Source organism: Acomys minous (genome assembly GCF_964271855.1).
Source record: "Acomys minous genome assembly, chromosome: 7".
Lineage (NCBI taxonomy): Eukaryota > Metazoa > Chordata > Mammalia > Rodentia > Muridae > Acomys > Acomys minous.
Genome location: NC_140488.1, coordinates 25,767,289 through 25,781,387, shown reverse-complemented (window position 1 = coordinate 25,781,387; position 14,099 = coordinate 25,767,289). Strand labels below are relative to the sequence as shown.

The following is a 14,099-nucleotide window of genomic DNA, read 5'->3' as shown; positions in this document are numbered from 1 at the left end:
CTCCAGATCACCAAAGATGTCTCAAGCAATAAATTGTAAGCCAGAAGGCAATGGAGCAACATTTTTAAAATGCTCAAATATCTAGACTACTGGAGATATTAAATGGAAATTCTTCAGGCTAAAGGAAAATTATTTCAGAGAGAAATACAGTAAGTGGTAGAATTGGTAAATAAATGGGTAAATTTATTTTCTAAAAAATATTTTTGATTTACTGAAATTTCACACTGGTTTGTTTGTTTTGGTTTTTCGAGACAGGGTTTCTCTGTGTTGCCCTGGCTGTCCTGGACTCCCTTTGTAGACCAGGCTGGCCTCGAACTCACAGAGATCCACCTGCCTCTGCCTCCCAAGTGCTAAGATTAAAGGTGTGTGCTACTAAGCCCAGTGAACTTTCACACTTTATTCCATAAACATGCATAATTACAATGTGTCAGGTGAAAATTAATTTTTTTAGCCAGACACGGTAGTACATACCTGCAGTCATGCAGTCATAGCACTTGAAAGGCAGGGAAGAGCAGGGCAGTGGTGGCGCACACTTTTAATCCCAGCTCTCAGGAGGCAGAGGCAGGTGGATCTTTGTGAGTTCTAGGACAGTCAGGGCTACACAGAGAAACCCTGTCTCAAAAAACCAAAGAAAGAAAGAAAGAAAGAAAAAGTAAAAAGAAAGACAAGGAGAAGAGATCAGGAGTTCAGTGCCATTCTTGGTTACACTGAGAGTTCAAGGCTAGCCTGGGTTACATGGGACCCTGTCTTTAAAAAATATATGTCAAGCCAGGTGGTGGTGGCACACACCTTTAATCCCAGCACTCAGGAGGCAGAGGCAGGCATATTGCTGTGAGTTTGAGGCCAGCCTGGTCTACAAAGTGAGTCCAGGACAGCCAAGGCTACACAGAGACACCCTGTCTTGAAACACAAAAATAAAACAAAACAGAAAAAGAAAGAAAGAAAATGTCCTACAGCTGGACACATTTTTTGTTGTTTGGTTTTGGTTTTGGTTTTGGTTTTTTCTCAATTGAGGTTCCTTCTTTTCAGATGACTGCAGCCTGTGTATGGATTTCTCCCTCTCCCTCTTTGTGGTTCTAGATCCTCTTCCACCACGTGCTTGTGTCCAGTCAATAGCCCAAGGAAGCTAAGGATTCTTACCCATGAGATCATTTATGGAACCTTTGGTTGGATAGTTGATTCCAGTATGTCAATGTAGCAAAGGTTTGCCTCACCAGCTAAAACAATATTTCTGGGCTGGAGAGATGGCTCAACAGTTAAGAGCATTGTCTGCTCCTCCAGAGGTCCTGAGTTCAATTCCCAGCAACCACATGGTGGTTCACAACCATCTATAAAGTGTTCTGATGCCCCCTTCTGGTGTGCAGGTGTACATGCAGGCAGAATGCTATATATGTAATAAATAAATAAATCTTTAAAAAAAAAACAATATTTCTTTGACAGAAGTACACAAAATTAAGTGGCCAGAATGGTATTGCCATACTGACTGTGAGTGGTATAAACTGTATCTAGACAAGAAGCTACACGAAATATTTTTGCTATGGCTCTCAGTGTCATAAAACTGCCCTAGTGTGGAATACCATAACATTTACACTACTATCATCATAGCAACATTTTGTTTGGAGAGCTTTGCAGTCAGTCTTATCCCAGTTTCCCACTCCGGGCTACCATCATTCTGCTTTCTTTTGCTATAGGTTAGTGCTTCCTATTCTAGAATATTGAATAAGTGTGACCAATGCCATCGATAAATTTTGTGTCTGGTTTGTTTCAGTTAGTGTAATGTTTTTTGAGATTCTCCATGTAGTTTGTTGCTTGTTAATGCTGAATATGTTTTATATGCATACACCATAGTATGATTCTGCATCTTGATATAAATCATAATGCATACTGATATAACATTGTATGCCTATCACTGATCCACTTGTAGCTACACCACACTTTGTTTATATACTCATATAGACATTTAGACACTTGCTGAACACCTAGATTGTTTCCAGAATGGGGCCTTCATAAAGTCGCTATGAGTTGGGCGGTGGTGGCACACGCCTTTAATCCCAGCACTCAGGAGGCAGAGACAGGTGGATTGCTGTGAGTTCCAGGACAGCCTGGTCTACAAAGCAAGTCCAGGACAGCGAAGGCTACACAGAGAAACTCTGTCTCGAAAAACCAAAACAACAACAACAACAACAACAACAATAATAATAATGATAATAATAATAAATTGCTATGGATATTTTTGTAGAAGTTTGTTTGTGGACATTTGTTTTCATTTTTCTTGGATAATTAATTCTGTTAAAGTCAGAGAGCATACCATGCATGGTTTTGGTCCTTTTAGATTTACTAAGATTTGTTTCATGACCTCGCATATGGTCTGTTTTAGAGAAAGTTCCATGTGCACTTGGGGGAAGTATGTGTATTTTGCAGATGTGGGCTGTAGTGTTCTATTCCTGTCAGTTAGGTCAAGTTGATTGATGATGTTGTTCATCTAGTCTACATTCTTATCAATTGTCTGTTTGCTTGTTAGTTCAGTTATTGAGAGAGAAATGTCAGACTTTGCAACGCTAATTGCAAGTTTGTTATTGCTTGTTTCCGCTCTGTCAGAGTTGGCTTCATGTATTCTGAGGCTTGGTATGAGGTACATATACATCAAAGTCACCAGGCTTATGTAGCAAGTACCTTTACCTGCTGAGCCATCTATCTTACCAGCCTTATACATTGATATTGGGGGGGGGTCTTTTTTAATCCTTTATTTTTATTTTGTGTTCATTAATGGTTTGCCAGCATGCATGTCTTTGTGAATCACTAGGACTAGACAGTTGTGAGCTGCCATGTGGGTGGTGGGACTTGAACATGGGTCCTCTCAAAGAACAGCCAGTACTCTTAACCACTGAATCATCGGTCCAGCCCCCTCCCCCTGGTTTTTTTGAGACAGAGTTTCTCTTTGAAGCACTGGATGTCCTGGAACTAGCTTTGTCGACCAGGCACACCTCAAATTCAGACACCTGCCACCCTTCCTTTGCCTTCTGAGTGCTGAAAATAAAGGTTTGTGCCACCACACCTGGCTTATACATACATACATACATACATACATACATACATACATACATGTGTGTGTGTGTTGGTTTTTTTGAGACAGCACGGAGAACTCACGGAGATCCCCCGCCTCTGCTTCCCGAGTGCTGGGATTAAAGGCATGCACCACCACACCCGGCTTTAGGACATTTTCTTAATTAGTGGTTGATGGGCAAGACATCAACTGCGGATGGTGATGGTGCTACACCTGGGCTGGTGGTCCTGGGTTCTATATGAAAGCAGGCAGAGCAAACCATGAAGAGCAAGCCAGTAAGCAGCATCCCTCCATGGCCTCTGCATCAGCTTCTTCCTCCAGACTCCAGCCCGGTTTGAGTTCCTGTCCTGATTCCTTCAATGATAGACTATAATAATGTGGAAGTGTAAGAGAATTAAACCCTTATCTCCCCAACTTGCTTTTGGCCATGGTGTTTCATGACAGTAATAAAAATGCTAACTAAAATACACATCTCAGTGAATAGAAACGGCACGAACATCAATGGGAGCAAGTGGCTGTCCTGCCAAACAGACTGTGGAGGAGAGCTGGTGTGCAAGGCTGAAGCTTTAATCAAACCTCTCTAGAGAAATGCTGGATGATCATGGCACCCGCCTTTAATTCTAGCTCTTGGGAGGCAGGGGCAGGTGGATCGCTATGAGTTTGAGGCCACCCTGGTCTATAGAGGGAGTTCCAGTACAACCAAGGCTACACAGAGAAACCCTGTCTCGAAAAACCAAACCAAACGAACGAACAAAGAGTTCTAGGAACGTCTACATTAATCCCTTTGGAGGCCATGTTTCCAATCTATACAAGCATCTCCTATTTAGCCCTACCTTCCATGTAGCCACACTGGGTACCAAACTCCCAACTCACAAACATTTAGAGGTACATATTTAAACCATAGCGCACGGATATACATGTTTACCATTTGAGAGTTGAGATAATAACTCAGAGGAGAACATTTGCCTAGTATGTAAGACGCCTCAGAGGCCTTGGGTTTAATACCCAGCATTAAAAAAGAAGGAGAAGGAGGCTGGAGATGGCTCAGAGGTTAAGAGCACTGGCTGTTCTTCCAGAGGTCCTGAGTTCAATTCCCAGCAACCACATGGTGGCTCACAACCATCTGTAATGTGATCTGGTACCCTCCTCTGGCCTGCTGGCTCACATGTAGGCAGAATGCTATATAAATAATAAATAAATAAATCTTTTAAAATGTATAAAAATACAAGAAAAAGAGAAGGATAAAGAGCTCTGCACAAGGAAGCTGGATATGGCAGCTCATGAATGTAATTCTAGCACTCCAGCTGAGGCAGGAGGATTGCTGTGAGTTTGAAGCTAGCCTGAGGTGTATTGTGAGCTCCAACCTGAGTTCTCCTGGGGGAGATCATTTCTAAAAATAAAATTAAATAAATACAAAATTTAAAAATCACTATTGACCTTTACATTTTAAATGGCTATATTTTACTGAATAATTATACCTCAACAAGGCAGCAAATGATTTGCTATCAATAAAAACTCTTATCTCAGAGTCCAAGAACCCACTCCAAACAAAATCATGTTGTCCTTTGTATGACATTTTGAAAAACTTTAATTTTCTGGGGTTTGGTCTGGTTGGTTGGTCAGTTGGGGTTTTTCGAGACAGGGTTTTCTGTGTTCCCCTGGCTTATCCTGGAATTCGCTCTATAGGCTAGGTTGGCCTTGAAGTCACAGAGATCCATCTGCCTCTGCCTCCTTAGTGCTGGGATTAAAGATGTGCACCACTACTGCAAGGCATAATTTGCTGATTTTCAATTGCCTGTACAATCACATCCAGAGGCACCTCTAGCCCAGCCAAGATATCCCACCTCAGCTCAAGCATCCCCTTCTGAACTTAGAAGTGATCTCTAAGGGTGTGCACATCCCTTTATAATACTGGGCCTTTCATGTTAGGTTTCCCCTTCTTGAACCAGCATGGTCTCTGTGTGGGGAATTCTTACCCATTCCTTTAAATTAATCTGAAATACCACTCTTTCTGTGTAGCCTTTTGCAACTACTAAACAGAACTCTCTCTCCCTCTCCCTCTCCCTCTCCCTCTCCCTCTCCCTCTCCCTCTCCCTCTCCCTCTCCCTCTCTCCCTCTCCCTCTCCCTCTCCCTCTCCCTCTCTCCCTCTCCCTCTCCCTCTCTCTCTCTCTCTCTCTCTCTCGACAGAGTTTCTCTGTGTGGCCTTGGTTGTCCTGGACTCCCTTTGTAGACCAGGCTGGCCTCGAACTCACAACAATCCGCCTGTCTCTGCCTCCTGAGTGCTGGGATTAAAGGTGTGTGCCACCACGCCTGGGCTTGAGAGATGCTCTCTCTTAGCAAAACCTACCAATCTGGGGCCGTGCTCTTTATGATTCAGGCCACTTGTCAAAAGTGGAGTGATGTGGAGCTGGGAAGAGGGTCCCATTAGTAAAGGGCTTGCCTCACAAGCATGAGACATGAGTTTGATACTCAGATCCTACATAAAAATGACTGCACAGGCTTATAATCCCAGAGCTGGGGAGTCAGAGGCAGAAGCATGCCACGAGCTGCAGCCAATTTAGCCTAATTGGTGAGCTCCAGACCAATGAGATGCCACATTTAAAAGGAGGAGGCAGGGTTTCTGAGGATGATAATCAAGTCTGTCTTTTGATCTAGACCCATGTGCACAAGTATACACACAAACATGTGTGCCCACATGCACATACACACATTAAATGTGGACTGAGCCCGGCATGGTGGTGCATGCCTTTAATCCCAGGACTCAGAGTCAGGCAAATTTTTGAGTTTGAGACAAGTCTGATCTAGGTATGGAATTCCAGGTTATCCAGGGATACGCGTGAGATCACACACACATACACACACACACACCATGGGCTGGTGTCTGGGGTTTTTCTCACATATTGAATTGTAAACTCCTTGAGGAGATCTTAGGCTCTTAATACAAAGTGTTAAATGATGCATAAATGAAACTATTCTCCCTTTGGGACATCTTAATTGGGAGCCTTTGGTTCGAAATGGTTTTACCACAAATAGTAACCTATAAGCAAAACATCTGCAGGATGAGGATGAGACAGCCACAGAGGAAGTTCTTGGTCCATTTTAGCTCCATAGATTAGGCTGTATTTTACCAGCCTTGGACTTGCCTTTGTGAAATGGCCAGAGTTAGCTCCTTTGTGACTGGCATTCGGTGTCATCCACACTGTCAGCACCATCACCATCACTATTCTTTATGGGACAAGCAGTGGCATCTCATTTACTCTTCACAAAAACCCTCAGAAGAAAGTGCTTTGGGACTGAACCATAGTAAAGTGACAAGATTCAATCTGTTTTGTTTTGGTTTTAGGAGATGGAGTCTCACACTTTGCCTGAGCTGGAATTCATTATGATGCATCCCAGGCTGGCCTTAAGCTTGCAGCAATCTTCCTGCCTCCGCCTCTCAGCTACTGAATTACAGCTATGTGCCACTTGCCTAGACTCAATCTCTTTTGACCTTTAACACATCATTCTCATATGGTTGGATCTAATATTACTTCTGTTTTAGAGCTGGAGAAATTGAAGTTTTAATGAGCCCATTGCCCAATTTTGAACATTCGTTTATCTGACCCTAGAGGTCTTTTGTTACTTCTTCAACATTGATGGCACCCATCAGCTGAAAAATGCCAGCTTAAACACCAGTCCACAGAAGCTAAAGGGTGGGCCAGTTGGACCTCACTAGGGTTTCAAATGCTCTTTTGCTGATGGATCTGGCATGCCCTCCAAGTGTTATTAGTCATTTAGTGGTCATGTTTCTAATTATTTTCAGTCTCTTACTTCTCCAGAATCCTCTTTCCTCAACACACACACACACACACACACACACACACACACACACACACACACATTGTCACCACACCACCATCACCACCACCCTGGAAAACCAGCAGCTATTGGTCAGACCCCATTTCTACAATCTCTAACCTGTTTACTAGGGCCTATGAACTGCCTGCTAGGGCACTAGACCTGCGAGTGTTGGAGGCTTGGAAGAAAGACACAATGCATGGTACAGTGACCCTCAAAAGAGACCCACTGGGACTCCAAATCAGACAATGAAGGCAATGAAAGAATTTCTTAGATGACCAGAGTGTGTGTGTGTGTGCATGGGGTGGGAGGGGCCTTGTTGAGGAATGGAGATACAGGCTGAAAGTTCAGACAGAGGCCCCATGAGGTTCTACCTTGAGATGAGTGCTGGGAGGAAGGGTCAGGACGACTGGGGTGTTGATCTGTGGCAACAAAGCCCTAGGACACTGACGCAAGAGGGGAGAGGAACCGGAAGGGCTTCCTATAAGAACCCAGGAAACCTCTGGTCTTTCCTGGAATAACAAGAAGGAGAAGCTGACAGCCTCAGGATCCTCATAAATGACAGCTCAAAAGGCTTGTCTTCCTGTTTCCACTTGTGGGGGAACAGCTTCATATGTTTTAAGACACTGAGCCAATAGTTAGGAAGTTGGGTACCAATCCCACCCCTGCCTCTTGGAGTCTTAGCCTCTGTGGTCCCAATGCTTCTCATCTGTACAAATAATGAGTTAAGATGGGTAGAGAAGGTGAGCCATTCAACTACCTATGGTTTTCAAACTTTTATATTTGGAAAATGTATTTTGTGGGGGTGGGGGGAACAGGGTCTCATTATATATCCCTGACTGGCCTGGAACTCTCTATATAGACCAAGCTGGGCTTGAACTCACAGAGATTCACTTGCCTTTGCCTCCCGAGTATATAGCTTTCCTTATTTTGTCAATATGTTTTTATTTTTATTTACACATACATATGTATATATGCCAAGTGTGTGTGGGGGCCAGCAGAGGCCAGAATAGGCTGGTGGATCCTCTGGAGCTAGAGTTACAGGTGGTTGTGAGCAACCTAATGTGGGTGTTGGGAGAACTCAGATCTTCAGGGAGACTGGTACTCACTCTTAGCTGCTGCGCCATCTCGTGTGTGGGTGGGGGAGGGAGGACAGCTCAACATATACAGCAAATGAAAATAAAATTTTTATTTTGGATAATAATAAATATTCCCCCTACTCACATGTTGAAGGCTTTGTCCTCAATGCAACTGTGTTTAGAGGTGAGCCTTGAGCAGTGATTGGATGATGTCCACTCTGTCTTCACCAATGGCTTAATGTACTGATGAATTCAAAACTGAATGAAGTATTAGAAGGTAGGGCCGAGGTGACAGAAGTAACTCACTAGAGGTGTGCCCTTCTCAGATTCTCCACCTCCTGGTTGCCATGAAGTGGTTAGCCTCCTTTACCCCATGCTCCTACTGCTACCATATTCCCAGGGCTTCGAGCAATGGAATCAGCCGCCAATGAACTGCAACCTGTGAAACTGTAAGTGAAAGCAAACCTTTTCTCCTTAAGTTGTTTCCTCGGGTATTTTGTCACAGTAATGGAAAGCTATCACAGAACTTCTATCATTACCCCTCCCTTCCCAGAAAGTTCCCAAGCCAGCAAATCAGAGCCTATTTTGTTTTGTTTATTTATTTGTTTGTTTTATATGAGCACTCTATTTGCATGTATGCCTACAAGCCAGAAGAGGGCATGAGATCACATTATAGACGGTTGTGAGCCACCACGTGGTTGCCAGGAATTAAACTCAGGACCTCTGGAAGAGCAGTTAGTGCTCTTAAGCTCTGAACTATCTCTCCAGCCCTGGAGCCTATTTTAAAGATCACTGTGTAACTCATGCATGATTGTGCACACCTATAATCCAAGGCCCAAAAGCACAGGCAGGAGGGTTACTGCAAGTTTGAGGCTGTTTAATCTATATAAGGAGTTACAGACTAGCCCTGGCTAGCTATTACAGTAGTTCTCAAACTCAACCATGCATCAGCATCATCTAGAGGGCTGGGCAGACAGGAGATGGGGCCTATCCTCTGAGTTTCTGACGGTATCCAAAGGATGGGCATGAGACTGTGCCTTGTCTTACAAGTTCTCAGGTGGAGTTGATGTTGCTGATCAAAGGGCAGACTTTGCTAACCACTGGGTTATATTGTAACTGCAGCTCTTTGAATATTCATGCCCAATCATTCTGAAATCCCCCTCATATAGATTTCATATACTGAAAGCATGGAAGAGTCCCTGGCATTCTATACAGTACACAGTAGGCACTCAAAGTTGGGAGGATGTAACTGTAAATGCTCCACATATAAGTCTCTTCTGCTGTGTAAAGCTACTGGTCAAGGGATTAGTGGAGGCAGAATGTTTCCTGTAATGACTTTACAGTCTGTCCTAGCCCCACTACCCCCCAGGAAATACTACCCCCGCTAATTCTACCATTAGAGGTTATTTTCATGTTGAGTGTTATATTTTCCAGACATTCTCTTTTTGCCAGATTACTCCCCCTGAGAAGGGGACAGTTGTTCAGTCTCCGATGCTGTAGAGTTTCTCGGATGTTTCCCCAACTAGTAGGGAACATGGCCTTGATCTCCTGTGAGTTCTTCCAGAGCATCTTACCTGTATCATTTGACCAAGATTTCCCCCATGGTTCCTAGCACAGTGCCCGGCAGAGTAGCCACTGTCTACAAATCTGTAGAATAAAAGAAACACAGGAGCCTGAACTTGACCAAGGCCGCAACCCCCACCACCATGGTTAAGGCTGCATACTTGGGAAGTCTGGAAGGGCTGCAGCCACCTTCACCTGGGACTACTGCCCAGGAGGCCTTGCAAGCTGGCTCCGGGAAAGCTCAGTGCCTCTCTTTCTCCATATCCTCCTTTTCAGCCTCACCGCTTTCTTAAACAAATTGGCAGTGACCCTGGTGACAGACGTGATCATTTCCCTTCGCCTTGCGATTGTGTTAAGTGACTGCCAAAGTCCTGTTCCTGAGTAGTCAGCACATTCCTCAGGACTGCAAGTGGGAGCCCATGCGCTCCCCAAGCACTTCCTTTCCTTTATTGTGCTATTTTGGCTTCCACTTCCCATTTGGACAGGAGCATCTTCCAGCTGGTCAGGCGGGAAAGGGAGAGGGTGGAGAGGATTGCCACAGCCTTCCTTCATTTCTCATTCATCTCCTTGGTTTCCCTGGGAGGGGGGAAATATCAACAAATATGATACTACCTGCCAGGCATGCACAGCTTTTAGCTCCTTATAAGTGTCCATGAAGTTAATTCTTTTTTTTAAATTTTATTGATTTATTCATATTACATCTCAATGGTTATCCCATCCCTTGTATCCTCCCATTTCTCCCTCCCTCCCTCCCATTTTCCCCTTACTCCCCTCCCCTATGAGTGTGACTGAGGGGGACTTCCTCCCCCTGTATATGCTCATAGGGTATCATGTCTCTTCTTGGTAGCCTGCTATTCTTCCTCTGAGTGCCACCAGGTCTCCCCATCCAGGGGACGTGGAATTCTTAAAAGCCCCGTATGAGGAAGGTATAAATGAGATTCCCATTTCCAGTGGGAAAACTGAGGCAGAGAGATGAAAGGATCTCATCCCAGAGTCACACAATGTGACAGAGCTGAGAGTCCCAGACATGTCTGCCTGTTCTTACCCACTGGCTATGCCATCTTAAAGGCCTTGGATTGAAACCCTATAACTGGACCTAGTAGTATCTAGGGCCAAAGCCCTTTCCCTTGTGGCTTTCTGTCTACTGAACCAAAGTTCACTTACACCAAAAGCATCCTTCTTTGCAGGGCAAAAAGTCTCATCCAAGCGCCAGGGATATACCTCAGCTGCTAGGGTTTACTTAGTGTGTACAAAGCCCTGGATTTGATCCTCTGCCCTGCAGAAGCTAAGTGTAGTGGTGCATCTACTAACGCAGGTGGGCGAGGAAAGCAGGCTCAAAGCACCTCAAACCAGCCACAGACCCAGCTGTTGAACTCCGCATTTGATGTCAGACAGTGGGGAACCGCCTTCCCTAGGTGTTAGGGATTGCCTAAATTCTGTGCTGTATTGATTTAATCCCACAATAACCCCTGAAGGAGGTATGATTGTTACTCCTGCATCCCATTTCTCAGATAAAGGAGCTGAGCTGTGATGAGATACATAATTTGCCCAAAACAACACAGCCAGGAAGTAGCAGACCTGGGCTTAAAGATCCAGGTTCCTGGCTTAGACTGTGAGAGTCCCAGGATGTACTCTTAACTATAATACTATACTAACTCTTGGCATGGAGACCACTTCAGGGTGCTTAAGGTGCTGTGCTACCACAACCCTCTCCACCTCTTTTCCTTGACTTTCTACTGCTCAGGACAAACTCGGTCTTCGCAATGACAGTAACTGTTCAAGGCACTGCAATGTAAATCACAGCTCAGCAACCCACCAGCAGGGTGGGCTCTGCATTTCTCTCTGCTCTCGCTTTCCTGCTTTTCAAAGCGAAGATAATAGTATTCAGTTTATAGAGTCCTTGGGAGGATTTAGGTCAAGTAGGGTGGATTTCCCAATCACCGCCACCACCTCCTGCTGCATCTTCTCCAGCCCAGCCCCAGCATCCTGCAGGGGGAAATGGTGCTTCACGCCCTTTCACTTATCAGTCTCACCCTTCGTGGCTGTCTCTTCCTGTCCCAAATGAAAAGCAGCCCTCAGTTACACGTTCCCTGGGCTTTTCAAAAACGTGGTAATTGCAATTCCTCCCAGGAGATCAGAGAAATCCATTTCCCTAGCATTTGAAGGAGGAATTCTATTGTCATTTCATAATTCATGCGTGGCCCAAGGTGGCCCAGCCCATTACCTTTCTTCTCTGCTCTCAGTAGAAGTAGAGAATAGAAGTGGGCAACTTGTCTTAAACAAACCCCAGGAGTACCCTGTGGCTAGAGTCCCTGAGATCAAAGCCCATAGCAAAGAAAAGCTCGTATTTGAAATATTTATTTGGAGTCTGATCATTCTTTGCTTTACCAAGGGCTGCAGAAATGAGTCGTTTCCTCCTCCAGTCTCTCCTAGTTGCTGCAGATATCTTGGGGGTTTTTTGTTTTAATAAAAAAAAATTGTATTTATTTAGAAGCATTTAGAATGTCAACAAAACAGCTGCAAATAGTTTTTCAATTACAGAGTGGTATTCAGTTAATAGAACAACAATCATCTTCATATAAGCTGCATCACAGACGACTGAAGATGGAAAAGAAAAGAAATGAAAAAGAAAAAGAAAAAAAAGAAAAGAAAAAAAAACCATACCATCCTCATATATAACTAATTTGTGCTGTGCACTAACACCTGCTTTAACTTTCCATGCCTAGGTACAACCCCCAGATTGTACCAGGCAAGGTCAGTGGCCATTGAAAATAAATACCACCAGGACAGGACAGGGCAAGCTAAAGACACATTTGGTAGTATGTTAACTATAAAAAAAAAAAAGGACACTGTATAGCTTAAAAGCAAATCTTACACAGCCTTACAGTTCAATGTTTCCTTTAAAATGAGCAAGTTGTGCACAGAGGGGTTAAATGCTTTGTAGATAAGAAGAAAAATGCGCTAGAACCAACTTTTTCATCATCTTCTTCCTCATCTTCCTCTTTCTCCTTTTTCCTGCTCTTTTCAGCTTTGACCACCCCCTTTTTCACTGCATCAGGCTTTCCTTTAGCTCTGAGGGCAGAGGTACCCTTTTCGTACTTCTCCTTCAGCGTGGCGACCTTCTTCTCACAGGGCTGTCTGTCATCCACAGCGGTGTTGTTCCACATCTCTCCTAGTTTCTTTGTAACCTCATCAATGGGTAAGCCGGGGTGTTCTCCCTTGATTTTGAGGCAGTACTCAGAACAGAACAAGAAGGCGGCCGAAGGAGGCCTTTGAGGTGCATTGGGGTCCTTGAACTTCTTTTTGGTCTCCCCTTTTGGGAGGATGTATGTTTTCATTTCTTTTATATAACAAGCCCTGTCAGTCTTTGTCATGTCTTCAAATTTCTCCTTTTCTTTGGCAGACACAGTCTTCCACTTCTCTGAGCACTTCTGGGAGAACTCTGAGGAGTTGATAGATGCACCTAGGTGCTTCTTCTTGTACTCCTCCCAGCGGGTTTGCACAAAGAATGTTTCTTGGGATCTCCTCTTTTGCCCATGTTTAGTTGATTTTCGTCTGTGAGGTTCAGAGTCACTCAGTGCCTATCTGGCTCACGTTTGCCCTGGCACTGACTCTATGGAGCTCAATGGACTGCAATGGCTGTCACTATGTTGGCTTTTAAGCAGGCCGGCAAGATTAGAAAAGGAAGGCTCCTTTGCTTAGTTCTTCACCCACAGGATCTCACGCAAGCTTCTGAGTCTTACTATCAACTCAGCCTTACTATTAACCCAGAATATTTTTGTCTATCGCATCTTCCTCTTTTGTACTGAAAAAGTTTTATTTTTATTACCATATACTCATAGTGCAAAACAATGATTTCTTCATGACATTTTCGTACAGGTATATTCTATATTTTGAGACTATGTACTCCTTTATAACTCTTTCTTTAAAAGCTCTCTTGAAACAGGGTTCCTCTGTGTAGCCCTGGCTGTCCTGTACAAGCTGGCCTTGTACTCATAAAGACCTGCCTGCCTCTATCTCCCAAGTGATGGAATTAAAGGAGTGGATCACCACCACGGCTCTTTAAAAGCAGTGTGTGTGTGTGTGTGTGTGTGTGTGTGTGTGTGTGCGCGCGCGCGCGCGTGCGTGCATTTACAGTGAAGATGATAACAACAGACTCTATTTTTTTCATTTTTAAAAATTAATTTATTCTTGTTACATCTCAATGGTTATCCCATCCCTTGTATCCTCCCATTCTTCCCTCCCTCCCATTTTCCCCTTATTCCCCTCCCCTATGACTGTGACTGAGGGGGATTTCCTCCCCCTGTATATGCTCATAGGGTATCAAGTCTCTTCTCGGTAACCTGCTGTCCTTCCTCTGAGTGCCACCAGGTCTCCCCCTCCAGGGGACATGGTCAAATGTGAGGCACCAGAGTACATGAGAAAGTCATATCCCACTCTCCACTCAATTGTGGAGACTATTTTTTTTTTATTTTAATGTGTGTATTTCACCTGCATGAATGTCTGTGTATGCAGTTCCTCTAAAGGCCAGAAGAGGGCACCAGATCCCCTGAGG

At 44.2% G+C, this 14,099-nt stretch overlaps 1 pseudogene across 1 annotated transcript in view; it reads right to left on the bottom strand.

Moving 5' to 3' along the window:
- LOC311601964 (high mobility group protein B1-like) overlaps nt 1-14,099 on the bottom strand; it is a 125,066-nt pseudogene that overhangs the window by 103,242 nt on the left and 7,725 nt on the right. Inside the window, exon 2 of the transcript in view lies at nt 12,517-13,099. The product of the transcript in view is annotated as a high mobility group protein B1-like (transcript). The remainder of the gene's footprint in view (nt 1-12,516; nt 13,100-14,099) is intronic.